Below are 14,887 nucleotides of genomic sequence, written 5' to 3' on the forward strand. Positions count from 1 at the left end.
CATAATTGTCGACGATGCCATTGTTTCCCGCTTGTTTGACAGCGATTCAATTACTGGTCAAATTGCAGAGCCTTTGTGTGCGGCGCGGCTTTATTTAATTGCATTGATGGTCTGACGCTGCACATTGCGTATGCGTAATAAGCCGCATTATCAGCCTCTAACAGGCTTGTTACGTCTGGAAACAGGACACAGGAGTGGCCGCATGCTAAACATGCAGTTATTACGTATCCGCACTGTATACGCCTGCAGCCAGAGGAGGCGGCAAAGGCTTTTATTTATAGTAATCCCCACTTCCCTGCCATTGTTATAGTCTCCTGAAATATAAGAATTCCTCTCACATATTACCTACTATTATTATATTTTTATATTATGTACTTCGTTTCCATACTACCATTACATGTAGGTAAATATCATAAAATAAAGACGAAGCTCAGGCGAAGTCTTTACCATAAATAAATGAACAAAAGCTCTACTATGTCTGAGCAGGGATTTAACTACAAATTGTAATTCGTAATCACTAACTTTTAACCTTTTTAAAACTTTAATGGCTTTTTCCTCCGTGTAGCGTACAAACTTTGGGTCTCCATTTCCTCGCAGGTGCGTGTCCCGTTGGCGAAAATCTGGCCAACCAAACCAACTGTCGTAATTTGTGATTGGCAACCATTTTTCCGAAATTGCATTGCTTCGTAAATCTTGCGGCTAATGTGTGCATGTTATTTTCCCAGGAACAGAAGCCTGTCCTTGCGCGGTGGCTTATTTACGCAGTTGTCGACCAAGTTTTTAAGTGCATGTCAATGTTTATTGCGGCAAGTTGTCGCACATCCTTGTGCGGCCCCGTGTGCTGGGGCCTTTAAAAGTGTGAAAGAGTAAGTAAATTCTGTTACGTGCAACTTGCTGGAAAGTTTGCACTTGTTTGTTTTCTGGACAGTCGGGGGAAAGTTTTCCGAATAAGCCGCATGCGAGGTAGTTCGGACAGACCCTAATCCAACTTAATCAAATTCCAAACAGGAAAGATCGCCTAATAAAAATCGCCACTAAAGTGTATTGGGAGAATGTTACCAAAACGATGAACTGGTAACTTTTTAGTTTTGATATAAAACTGGATTTTTAAATACCCTGAGGCATTGATTATGACTTAAGTTCCACCTTAATTTGTGCTGCTGTCTATTGCCAACTTGGCCTGCCCTAAACAGTTTCTCCGTTAGACTCATCTCTATCAAATGCAAATGAATGCTTGGCGAAGTGGTAACTACTCTTCCAGGTTTGTACATTTTGGGATTGCTGACCACGGACTCGCAGTTTAGCCCAGGATATGTGCTCCGAATCCTAAACAAAACCTCAAAAGGATACAACTCCTGCCAGTATTGTTTCGCCTTTTGTTTTCTGGAAGGTTGGCAGCAAGTTTCCTAGCTATTGTGTCGGTTTAATTGTCCAAAGAACTTAAATGCCAACTGGAATTTTGTGCCGGTCAGCAGTTAAGGGTTGGCCCACAGCCTTCAGGATAGTTTTTGTGAAAACAATTACCATGTGCACAAATTGGTAAATATTTTGCTTTTTCTCGGGTTAATAAAATGTTGATACAGGGACACTGCAAACAGCAGCCCGAAACATGGTTGTCAAAAAAAGTTGTCATTCGGCCACGAACAGGATTTCGGCAAATTGCTCAACAATAAATATTTACATACTCATTAAACTTTTCACATTAAAATAATACGGCACCAGGAGGAGCAGACTGTGCACGAGTCCGGTCGGCGAACTAAACAGTAAACTACTCCCAAATAAACAAGAACCGCAGGAGTAAGCTTAAAAGTTTTTCGATCTCCCTCGCATTACTAAAGTTGGACCACCTGCCTTCGGTCTTAGTCCTGTCCCAGTACGTGTGGGACCAGGCCCAAGCCTTCGCTCACGTGCGATGAATTATAAGCGATGTTCGACGAAGAAGCCGGAGTTTAAGGTCAACTTGCAGAACAAATTGAAATATCCTAGCCAAAATATTCACTCAACGTCATAAATTAAGAATCGAACTTATCGCTTAGAGCAGGCAAACAAATTAAATATGTAATATTTTTAAGAAATGGAGTACCATCTATATTTTACGGATATGTTCTTATAATTAAATCAACTAATTGGAAGGATATACCGAATAACGGCCATACGGACATACGGAAATATGGACATAAAGACATACGGACATAGGGATATCAGGAATTCGAAAATAATCTTTTTTAACACAAAGCTCACTTTTGATATTGACCACTTTTAAATTTAAGTGCCTCTCCCTACTCCGCACCAGAATTAGACAAACGAGTATCGCAGCTCGAGCTCTGAAGTCAGATGCTTTTAACAATTTAAGCTTCTGCCGAGACCTAATCCAGACAGAGTTTAAGCCAACTCTCGTACCACCTTCTGACGTTACGAGGGGAAATTCATAAATCATCATTTTGGCCATGTCATGGCGTTGCGTGTTCCCGTCAAAATGGCTGCCAGTCAGCGGCAGCCACATTCGCACCAGCACTGCCAGCGCAAATGGCCACATTCCGCCCTGCACACCTGACGTGCAAATGATTTATGTAAATGAAATTGTTAGCCAAAATCGGATGCCTTATTTGGGCGCATCGCATTATGACGACGACGTCTGTTGGGGATATTGTGCAAAGCGCTTGCAGTTCCCTTAAATAATAGAAAAACGTTTTTGTCGGTGGCGTGCATTTTTAAAGATGCCATTTGCTCTTTATTCGCCCGGACACGGACTAGACCATTGCCGAGTAGCCCCCATCCTGGTTATGAAACATTTAAAGCTGCGCCGGCCGGCCCTGTGTGTGCGAATGGCCTTCAGCAGTGGGTGGCTGTCTGGCGCCTCCCCGCATTATTTTTTGTTTTGCATCCACGTTGGCCACACAGCCCTCATCAAGTGCCAGCACGTTGATGGCCAAGCACAATTAAGTGCATTTTATGTATGCTGCAGTTGCTCAAGTATGCTAATGACTACAGCCCACCTCCACGCCGCACGATACAATGCCTACACTTCTCTGTCACACTCGAAGAAAAACCTTCAATTCGTATTCAATTTAATAAGCATATGTGGGTTAAAAAATATATTTCTTCAATTACTGTATTTCCGTAATTATTACTGTAAAATTTCAGGTAAGTAAAATTTCCTAGTAAATTAGTTTTATTTAAAAAACATGAAGTGTTAAAATCTTTTAAGTTAAATCGATTTTCTGAATAGAAGATTAGTGTATATCAGTTATATTCCACATAACTTAGTTTCTGCAGTAAAAGAAGGGTTTCGAGAATGATTATTAATTAAGAGACTAATTTGCGTGGAAACGACGCGGACAAACGGACGGAAAGATGTTGTTTAAAAAAAGTGTAGTACAAAGACAATCATCTGATGAACACCGCAGCACAAGAGCACCCTTACTGCATCACTGCTTAGATTTATATTTGCTTATTGTTTCAGTGGAACTGTTTTCTTAAAGCCTTAAGGACATGCGGCTCTCGGTGCTAACAGGGCAAACATCCTGCACGAAGGCGTTCCAGTCCAATGGAGCTGCACGAATGAACCGAATGTGTCGGAAAAAGGCCTATGGAAAGGAAGACCAGTCGAGCCCATCGAGGTTTTCAAACAACTGAATCTCTGAAAGATATGAAATGCGGAAAAGTTTTTTCTTTCTTTGGAGTGAAGGAAAAAACGACGGATTGGCGACTTTCAGGCGGTAAATAAATTTAAATTCGGAATTTTCTTTCACTCGGTTTGTTTTTTTAATTTTTCTATGAGAAGCTTTTAACTTGATGGGGTTTTAAATGGCACAAAACAATCCTCAAGGCCTGCCGCCGTTTTAATATTTTAACAATCGATTTCATCACATTTTATTTCTATAGATGAGTGGCAGTCGTTTCAGTATTTGCAATATGCTTTTTATATTAATAAAGGGATTCAAAATTATTTAAAAGTTCTTTCTCTATCTTTAAGATATAAAGATAGACAGATATTTAGAAATCTGTGCTCTATCGCACTTTGCCGTTAATTATTGCACGGTATAAATAGTCCATACAATTTGAATGCCTGCCCGCACCCCTCATTACTTCATTTGCGTCGAATAAAGTGCTGAATTGTAAAACGCTATAGTTGATTATGCAAATCCAGCCCCACTCCCGGTACCAATAGAAACCCGCAGGTACCCGCACTTAGCTGCTGCAGATGCATCAGCAACAAAATTAGACCAAATTATTTCCAGCCGGTCCAAAACCAATTTCGGCAGTTTCAAATACAATTTTAATATACGAAACGAGAAATTGGCTAATCCCAATGATTGTTGAATTTCGAGAGCTGCTGCCGCAGTCATCACGGCATTGTCAATTAGAGTTTAATCGACAATTTACCCAACTTCCTTTTCGCAGTGCCAGAAATTAAACAGAGTTTAAGGCAAAAGAGCTTCGTGGTAATGTTTACCTGTTCCTTCAACATAGTTTCGCCAAATAAACGAGCAACTTGTGGCGGCATGATGACTCGTCTTGATGAGTTGTGGCATTAAAGATACATGATAGACACTTGTGCGAGTGAATAATTAATTTTGATTTACTTAAGTCATAGTTCCCCTGTCTATGTCTGTGCCTTTATAATGCATACAATTTTACCAAGTTCTTATATACAATTCATCCATCCGATCCAACGGTTTTCAATCAATAATCCTTTGGGAGTTGCAGTAAGGATGTCAGCTCTTTGTCTCTTGCGCAATCTTCTTATCTCTTTCATACTTGTACTAAAGCTGATACTACTTTTGAACAATTTAAATCATATTTGTTTGCCTGCATCCAAGAAATGCCCTCAGATTCTTGCTGCACATATTTTAAGCCGCAGACAAAGTAAAATCCAACCGCACAGTGGTAAGTGATCAGCAAAAGACGTACTCGGAGATATTTGAAATGAATTGATTCTTCATCAGTTTCAGCCTTGTGTTTGCCACTTCTTGTTACATAACTTTCTGCGCTTATAAAAAAGTTAGTCTCTTTGACTTTGTCCCACTGTTCATTCGATTTATAGTTGCAGATGTCGCCGCCGTCGTTTTCATCGTCGTCGCATAGAAATTTGCATAAGTGGAAGTTTCTGTAGGTTTGATTTGGCCCCAGTCCTTCGTCCAGGCGCTTTGGTCCTGCCACATGTGGCAGCATGCAAAATTATGAAAATGGAGATGCAGAGACAGGATTTGAAGCGCAGAGGGGCTCTTCGTCAGCCGAAATCGGTGGCATGCGCTTGTGAATATTTGAGGGAATTTCATTAATGGAATTTGACTCGTGGCACAACCAGGACATGATTGGATTGCGGCCAAAAGGGGGGAAACTTTGACAATGCCAGACAGACAATAGCTGGGTGATCGAAGAGGATGAACAAAACAAGTTGTCAATCAAGCGAAAGTATCTCTTTCCCAGCCTGGAATGGAAACTCTCTTATCGCCTCTCATCGCTCTCAAGGGCGTCTTAAAGTCAATACGAAATTTAATTAATACCCCGGTTGGCAACAGGACTGCGAAATGGTCCAGACTTGAAGGCGTCGTCACATGATGCCATAGAATAAATTCGCTTAGAGCAGCTGCTTCTTTGGCAGAACACGTGCTGGATTCCCTAGCATTTTCGTAAGCATTTAAAACAATAACAGGGCTCGCTGCGAAGCTCCGGGCTATTAGCGTTAGCCAGCCCCAACCAGGTAATAAATCTCAGCCTGTCAGCCAGTCAGCCTCCACCCGCCTCCGCCTACTCCTCTACCAGCAACATGAACCGCCGAACATCAGCCACAGGAGCAGCAGAAACATTCGCAGCGACTTATTTACAGTATTTAAAAGGCAGCCTCTCCACCAATTTTCACTTGGATTCTCCGCGTGTTCTCGGCCCAAATTACCCGCATTCTAGCGAAAAGCATTAATCTGGTGCTGGCCAGCCCAGAGAATGAGTTGCAACCAGTGTTGAGCTGTGCTACAGACTTCAGCCACAGATGCCACCGCAGTACAATAAACTGCGAATGAGGGAAAATCAATCAAGGTAAGTATGCGATTCATTACAGCTCAGCTGAAGAGTATTCATAATTTGTCGGCTAGAACAAGGTGGAGTCGCTATTACTGAACTGAAATAATATAGAAATGTTATGATACTTCTCCTTCCTTTTTACTGCAGTTTTGCGATACAGTGTGAAATAACTATAAAATACAAGTGATAAAAAACGAAGTAATTTGGGCGTCTTTTCAATATTACCAGAAATATCCCAATAAAAACTGTTCTAGACGGCTTTTGTTTGTTTGCAAAGGCCAGATTGTATTACTTACTTCCATGTAAATAGACTCAGGGATTGCTACGAATATTTTTGGAAATTTCACGCTTGACCTTTCCTTTCTTCTCCGCTCGACAATTGAATCGAATTCACTGTAACGTGGAGAGATACACATAAATGTCAATACGCATTTATTAAGTGAGAGAGATGTCATAACATACGCGCGTGTACGTATGGTATATCGATGTGAATGGAAGCGTAAATATATCTGCAGCTCGTAACTAAATAACTCAACTTCCTGCGAGGCACGGGGTGGTTTGCCAATATTTGATACGAAGCCGTGCGCCTCACCTTTGCTTTGAACTTTGCCGGCGGAACACGGGTAGAGGGAGGCAGGTGTGAGTGTGCTACGCAAATATTGTCTAAGGACCCGTGGGAATAATAGCACACAGCAGGCACGCGACGGCTTGCCCTTCACCGCTAAAGTCATACTGGGTACTCGTTTTCTCTTGGGTATACATGGTAATAAGAAGACAATTGATAAAAAAGTGGAAATAACTTACAAGAAACAACAATATAAGAAATAGAATGCCGTCCCAAATTTCAAAGTGTATCTCGAACTTTTAAGGATTTCATTTTTTATGGACATCCTACAATTGTTTCAATGGTGTCAATTGCAATACGAATACGCTTGATAATAAAACTGAAACAAAATTAATGACAGATTTGTCATGCGTTTAATTAAATTATTTGCCCTTAATGTATTTGTCCATTCCAAAGTGTTGATTCTTATCTGTAGACCTAACTGGGATTGAAAGATGAAAAATGTAGGAAATGGGTTAACAATTTTTGAAAATTATGTATCTCCAGATTTTAAATATTAGAAATTTCAAGTATAATACAAAATGGCCCAATGGTGCTTAAGTCTCGCAAAGGGCAAACATTTTATCTTAGTTCTTAAGACCTCTTTATTTTTAGTCTTTTATTTTCGCAAAGAAATCGTTTTTAATAAATGCAAATTTACTCCATATTCATCTTTGAAATGCCTTAGACGACAACAAATGTCGATTAATATGAGGAGAGAGAATTTCAGTTCAGATTTCAGCTCTTAAAAGTTATCGATTATTGAGCTATAGCATATAACCCATTCTCACTAAAAACGATTAACCAAAATATACATCTTCCTACCACTTGATTTTCGAAAGTGTAAACACCTCTGCAAATTATCGTGTTTAGTCGAATATCGAATATCAAATAGCGAATATCGATAGGAAAGTTGGTTGGTGTTCTTAAACCTTTGTTGAGTAGTTTTAAACTACTCAAATTAAAGTAGTAGTTTAATGAATTAGAAACGACCACAACAGTAGTTAACATTATCAAGCTCAAACATTTCCGGAATATATTCGTTTCACCCCACCATCCCAGAGTAACTTTTGAGCTTGAAAGTAAGAACAAATTTCGGAGAGGATATTTTATAGTCGGACCCCTTGACTTGGACCTCCTAGATGTTGGTATCCAGTGGCAGGCGGCAATCAAAAGCTCCTCATGTTTCCAGTCGCCCACCACTGCAATACATTGTTGCGTTACAAAATTGCTGTCTCCAAGTGCAAATGTGTGTCTGTGTGGGTTACCAATGCCCCTAGAGCCCGCATAAGGTTGCTACGTTTGCGGATTTTATGCCCCATATTGGCTTTTAATTTTACGCGCAACTGCTGAGCCGCAGTGTCAGCAGCTTTAGCGTTCGGCTATCAGCTAAATTATTGTTGGGATCATGCGGCAGGGGCATTAGCCTGCCAGGCTCTCAGTTTTTTTCGCTTATGCAAATAAATGTGTATTTTTATGTTTCGCTGGCTTTTAAAGGAACAAGTGCGGGTATTTATTCATTCAGAATTTGCATGCAAGGTAACGACTACTACTACCAAGATGACTCTTATTTTTGCCGGCTCGCTATTGTCCCGGTAAATCTACTTTGGCGCCTCGGGGAATTCAGAACGGTTGTCGTACAACAATGTGCGACACAAACTGTCTCTGGTTTATTTTATTACCCCGCAGATACTCACAGAAACACCGGCACATGACTCACCCACGTACATGGAGCTACATGTGTATTAAGCGCATTAAGCTGAATGCCTCGCACAGTGATTCAATTTGCGGCATTTTACTTTCCATTATTGTGCCCGGCTTGCAAAATTAACAATAATCATTTTTATGTCCCGCTCATGAAGTTATTAAAAAAAGTACATACGTGCAGAAGTGTGTGTTCGTGCACAGCGCGAAGCCTTGGGAGAGTATCTTAATGAAATGTTATTAAAAAGTTGTTACACGCAGCCCATGAAATTAAGGAAATTATTTGGCTGTGTAAGCCACAGCCCTACGAAGACATCTCATCCAATATTATAGTATTTAAGCTCATCTTGAACTAAAAAAGAAACTATAACTATTTCATATCTTTATATTATCTACGCGAAAGTAAAGGTTTTTGATTTATTTTTTGGAGTGTTGATTTAAGTGCTTCGAAATTTCCAACAATGTGCTTGTGCGTTGGTATTCCTTTAAGCACATTTCCGGTTAAGCTCCTAATGAAAAGCGAATACAGTACAAAAGCAGGACGACTCCTCTTCTTTGCCATACAATTTTAATTATGAAACTTAATTTGCAATGACAAGACAAGCCATCACAAATATTTTTTCCATAAACGAGGTTAATGATACACGTTCAGCCCCAACATGCAAATCATGGATCTGTGGCAGTAAATAATTCATTTAAATGAGCCTGCGACCAATACAAGCAAAAGGGCTGAATAGTTAAACATTATGACTGTATAAATAAACTGAACCGTAATCTTTAAATAGTGGTAGTTGTGACTGGGCCAGAAATGGTTTCATTTATTTTTTAAAGGTAATGTAATTCCTCCATTTCGTGATGTAGAGCAACTTACATTTATCATACATATATTGATATATTTATATATATTATTTATACCAATTTTGTGTGGAGTAATAAGGTTTATATAATTCGTTAAAAAGGTAGAGACCTTTAATAGTTTCCTGGACCTCAGTATTCATATGGATAGTCGTTCTCTACGATAAACGTATATTAGAATACCAGAACATCTACAAATCGCAGCAAAGGTGTCGTTCAGGAAGTGAGGGCGATGTCGGCACGCTAACAAAATTCATTTAACGTTTAAAAAGTGGTCCGGTAATTTTTCGAATTTACAGCTTTTCACTACGCTCAGACAGACGTTACCTGCGTAGAAATAAACTTTAATAATTTAGGTTACACTAAGATGAAATGAAAAGTTAATTTAAATTAAGAACATCTTCTTAACAAGATAACGTATGTTTTCTGTAGATCTCCTAAAAGTCAATTTTAATATCAGCAAAATTAAACTGAAGAAATACCATAAATAGAGATACCTTATCTTGTATATCCCTGCAGAGGCTTGGGTCAAAAGTTGTTAGTGCGTAGTCAAGACTTTATGTTCGCACAAGCTGGACCTAGAGAGAAGGCGGAAGTGTTCTCACATACTCCAGGATATAAAGAAATGAGTTTTTATTATTTATGACGGTTGTGTGTGGCGGCAAGCTTAACCCTAGTAAAGAGTCAGCTAGTTAGGTCACACGAGTCGTTTGCTCAATGCATCTCTATAATTGAAAATCTGCTACTTAGAAAGCCAAATGAAAGTTAAGCATAGAGTACGGAGGACGACTTTCTGGCTTTAAAAGGAGACAATCTAATCCAATTAAAGCAATCGAATGTTTAGATTCTACGTTAATCGCTATCCGTAAAGAACATGAGCCTTTCCCCTACTCAAGCCAATTAGTTATTTAGCAATATATAATATGTATATATCTATGATATATGTTGAAAATGAATCATAAAGATCAGTAAAATATATTTTAAGTTTTACTAAAGAGATCACAAATTCCCAGGACGTTTTCTTGTTTCCTTCTTTTATGTAACAATTCACTATTCAAAATCATTAAATTTTTTAAGGTTATTTTTTTTTTACTCTTTCCCGACTGTTAAGCTTTCACATAGTGGATTTAATATTATATTAACGTAATCAAAGTTTGTACCACTCGTATAGAATCTGACTGTGGCTATTTTTGTGCACCTTTTCGGTTAAAAGTAGTTTTAAACTCATCTGCATTTTATCTTCACTGAAATTACATCTGATTTATCCCTTAAAGCTACAAAAATTTGGATTTTTCACTCATTAAAAGGTTCACTCTTTCCGTCCCGTTTGGACCGTTTTTGAACACAACTTTGCGGCTTATCTGGGCTTAGGAAAAGCCAGCTGTTATTGGCGCCCGAGGCAACGCCATATATTCCGAAGTTTGTCGCCATATTAGGAAACTGGAAGGGACAGATTAGAAAATAAGTGAGCCAATAAGTATTCACTTGCTTTCTAAATTATGTCTTGCAGAAAATATTTCCGAAAACTTTTTGAATTCGTGTGAAACGTACAGTTTCAAGTTGTAAAGCGCCTATGGATCATATAAGCTGAAAATGTTATATGTTATGATATTTCGCAACGGTCTCCCAACTGGTTTAAAGAAGTTATGAATGTTATAATTTGGAGTTATTATATATGAAATATGAGCCCTTTAATTTTTAATTATTATACCATAAACTTATAGTTACATTATCTTTGATTGTAAACTTTATAATGGCCAGTTATGATTCCAAAATGGTTTTGTTGAGTGAATTACTTCAACTTCTTTAACCAACATTGGATATAGTTAGAGAAATTAGCCATTTTATTTCATTTCTAAGTTGAATTAGGGTAGGTCTTTCTTTATTTCTCTAATTGATGGCGGGTCTTTGGCCTAATGATGCAAAAACCAGTTTTAGTATTGTTAACAGAGCATAAAACTTCAATGATAATAAAATAAATCGATTTATAAATACAATAATATTGAATTTGGCTGGAATTTATGCAAATTTCTGAACGAATGTATCTTCTTGTTCTTTTAATTTGCAATATAAATCTATTTCCATCCAGAATTCCATCTCTCATCTGTTTTTAATTAATTTTTGTATAAATCAATTTGATTCTTAAGCTTCATGTGCGTGTACCTCTTAATATTATAAGCTTTGAAATATAAAGAATGACCCCAGGGGTCTTACAAGTTTTATTAGACTTACAAATTTTGTATTAAAAAATTATATTTGAAATTAGATATCAACTAGATAAATATGTATTATTGTATTATTATTTAATAGCAAACATTTCAACGAAAGTTATATTGACCTTAAGCACATATAAAATATATAAATAAATGCAAATATTTATCCAGCTTTAAGTAAGAAAGGGGTATCCTTTAGTCGGAAATTTGAAAAAAGAGTTCCTGTTTTGCTTTTTATTCCGCGTTGCTTTGTGATTTGGTTTCGATTTAATTTTGCCCTGTTTTCCGCCCAAGGATGCTTCCTAGGAGCACAAAAATGGATTTTGCGATGTAATGTGTTTGCATGTTTGCTTGCGGTTCCTTTGTGTTTTTCATGCAAATGAACCAAATACGAAACATATTGCTTTCATTGATTTGGTTTGGTCGCTTATTTTATTGCCTTTGTTTTAGTCCTTTTACTGTAAAAAAGAATTCCGACCTAATGGTGTTCTTTTAAGGCGTGTTTAATGAGAACGCGACTCAATAAGTAATTATTTCTGTATTTAGAGTGTTCGACTAACAGTCCGAGTGAAAACTCAATGGACTTCTGAAATGGAAAAGTTTTCATTTACTTAAATTTCTCTCGGCTTTCAGCGACTCTTCCTACCGAATCGAAACTTTGTTAATTAACCATGGACAATTTGAGCGCGATGCAGGCAAAAATAATAATAAATGAAGGGAGAACAATGAGCAAACAAACAGGCAAAATGTCTTGGAATGAGGGTCTTATTGAGTTCTTATTAAGTTTCACTAATAATAAATTGTTTAATGAAGAAATACACAGTAAAACTCTACCTAAGAGAGATTTCAATTCCAGTAAAATAAGTACCAGTATATATTATATATTCCACACATTTGGTAAACGAAATTTAACGAATCGGCGTGATTGGTTGTCTTTGCACACGTCCATGTCCTTTCCAGCCATGCTTCAATCAACTTATATTTATGAAAACTCCTTTCAAATGGTGGCTAAAAATACCCATTTAAACACAAATTTTTAAATGCGGTAATTTAGATTTTAATAAGCCTTTGTAGGCCTTAAGACTAGTCTTCCATTTTGATAAGTAGGACATTAGTTAGGACTTATGTCTCATGATTTTAACATTTCATTTGGTTTTTATTTTAAATCCCAAAATAATTATTATCTGAAGGAATTTGCCCATATCGTTTTTTTGCGCCAACTATTGTTAAGCTAGATTTTTCCTAAAAGATTCCCTGATTGCCTTGTCGATTACATCTATGTAAATTCCCATTTTCGCACTAAACTTAGGCGGCATAGTCAGTGAATAGCCTGCAGGTCGAAGCCAATGACAGTGAGATAAAACCAGACCTGAAAATAATCGCTGTAAGCAAGCAATTGCTTTTAATGCCGATGACTGGGTAGCTCGAGATACTTTGTCTTTGTTGCCTACTTTAAGGCCATTTAACCAACAGGCAGTTTGGTTAATGGGGCGTATGAGTAATGTGCAGTGCTTAGAATGATGAAATGTAAGCCCTTGGCAATGTAGCACTGTATCTATTTTAGCCTTAAAAAGTGAAAAGTACGAGTATCCAAACTTTTTTATTAAATTCACCCGCGCACGTTGCCAAGCTTGTTCCCGTTTGAGCGTCTTCCTCAATGCCAGTTTGCTTATTAAATAAATATTTGACATAACTCTGGAAGTATTCCTGGTTGCACAAACTCGGGAAAAAGTTATTCTATTTTTGATGTTTATGGCTTTCTCCTTTGGCTTTAATAAGAACATCACTCCTACTGTCAATATTTCCGAATATTTATACTGCCCAATTAAGCTCTAAAACGTGAGTGGATCATAAAAAATGTGACATGCAGGAGAACTAGTTGTCAGATTTAGAAATTTAAGTAAAAAGAAAGAAAATGTTTGCCTTTAATTTGGAATTGCGCTATTTATATTCGAGGACAGGCATCCTCCCTTTTGACACTTGGGCCCTCGTAACTCTAGCAAACATCTGTCCGGCATTAAGCCAGCCATTTAAATAGGTCTCCACTCGGCCATTAGCTTGGTAGTTAGGTCTGACTACGAAACAAAAGCGAAGACATTTAAAACAGAAGTTGCGGTTTTCCGGCCATTTATTTGGAATTGGCAAGCAGGTTGTACTTTCAAATGGAAACTTAATTAGCTGGCTAGCAAATAAATTGGTACCCTGGCATCATATGGCGAAAATACCAAATGAATAACTTCAGCTTCCTCATCTGTGCACTGAAGACCCTTCATGGCGGGAAGTGGGGAAAAACAAGGAGTCTATTCTTACCACTACAAACTGTTTAAAACTGGTCTTTAACCAATCAAATTGTTCATGTTCGAATGATTATTGATATGAATTGAAATAAAAGAGTCAGGAATATGTATTTTTACTCCAAAGTCAAGGAAGCGGATCACCTCCTTATTACCTGCTCCATTTGCCTGCTCCATTTAGAGGTAATTACTTAACTACAGGAATAAACAGCTTACACCTTAAACCTGATAGTTCTACGCAATGAATATTTTGTATTTTAAAAGTAACTGCGAATGGTAAAGTATAATACATCCACCAAGTTTCGAACTGCAATCTAATATATGTACAAGTTTCTCGATGTTTTTATGGCCTCATGAGGCCAGAAGCTGCTGCATCGAACGTGCAACCAAGCAGGAGCAAAAGTTAAAGGAATTCTAGGGGTAAAATTCTGAGTAAATAAAAAAAGGAAGGCACGTAAAGGTGATGTGCACGATGAAGCGGATATGTTTCTGAGCCCGATTCGATCAGGTATCTAAACATTCAATAGACCTCCCCGCCCACCGTGATCCTACAACAGTGGCCAACAAGAAATTTCTACCACCTGTCAGTAGCCATTTTTCAGAGGGCCCAGTCAGCGATTCGGCTAAATCTGTGTGCGCCATTAAATACATTTGTAAGGCAACAAGAATATGTTTACTTTCTTAGGTGTGGCCATAATGTAGGATTCAAAACACGTCCCTGACATGGATGTTCTTATTCATGTATTTTTGTTGACACACTGAGTTTCCTCCGGCCACTTTTATAGGGAAACCCATGCACGTATCAATAATTTAACTTAAAATATAAAATAGGAACGCAATAAGTTAAGGAAGTAGAAGCTTCATAAAATGGAATTTGGGTTACTCCGAGGTTAATTCATTGCAATAGCTCAATCCCAAGATATTCGTGCTGAAGACTTTATTTTACTTATTGCAGCTCTACTTTGTCCCTTTTTTGGAACTCATTGTAAGTTACTTCCTTCTTATCATTCATAGGAATAAGCATTAAAGTTTAGGATTTAGTATTTAGAACACCGGTGCTTAGATAGTTAAAGAATTTTAGAGAAAGGCCTAATGATTTACGAACTGCTCCAATGACTGTTTCATGGAAGACTCCTTGGGTAACAACTAGAGCTGGTTTTTGTGCTCAGTTCCTGGCTTCTGTGGGCATATAA

The sequence above is a fragment of the Drosophila eugracilis genome, unplaced genomic scaffold, assembly GCF_018153835.1.
Source record: "Drosophila eugracilis isolate 14026-0451.02 unplaced genomic scaffold, ASM1815383v1 contig_1897, whole genome shotgun sequence".
NCBI classification, from domain to species: domain Eukaryota; kingdom Metazoa; phylum Arthropoda; class Insecta; order Diptera; family Drosophilidae; genus Drosophila; species Drosophila eugracilis.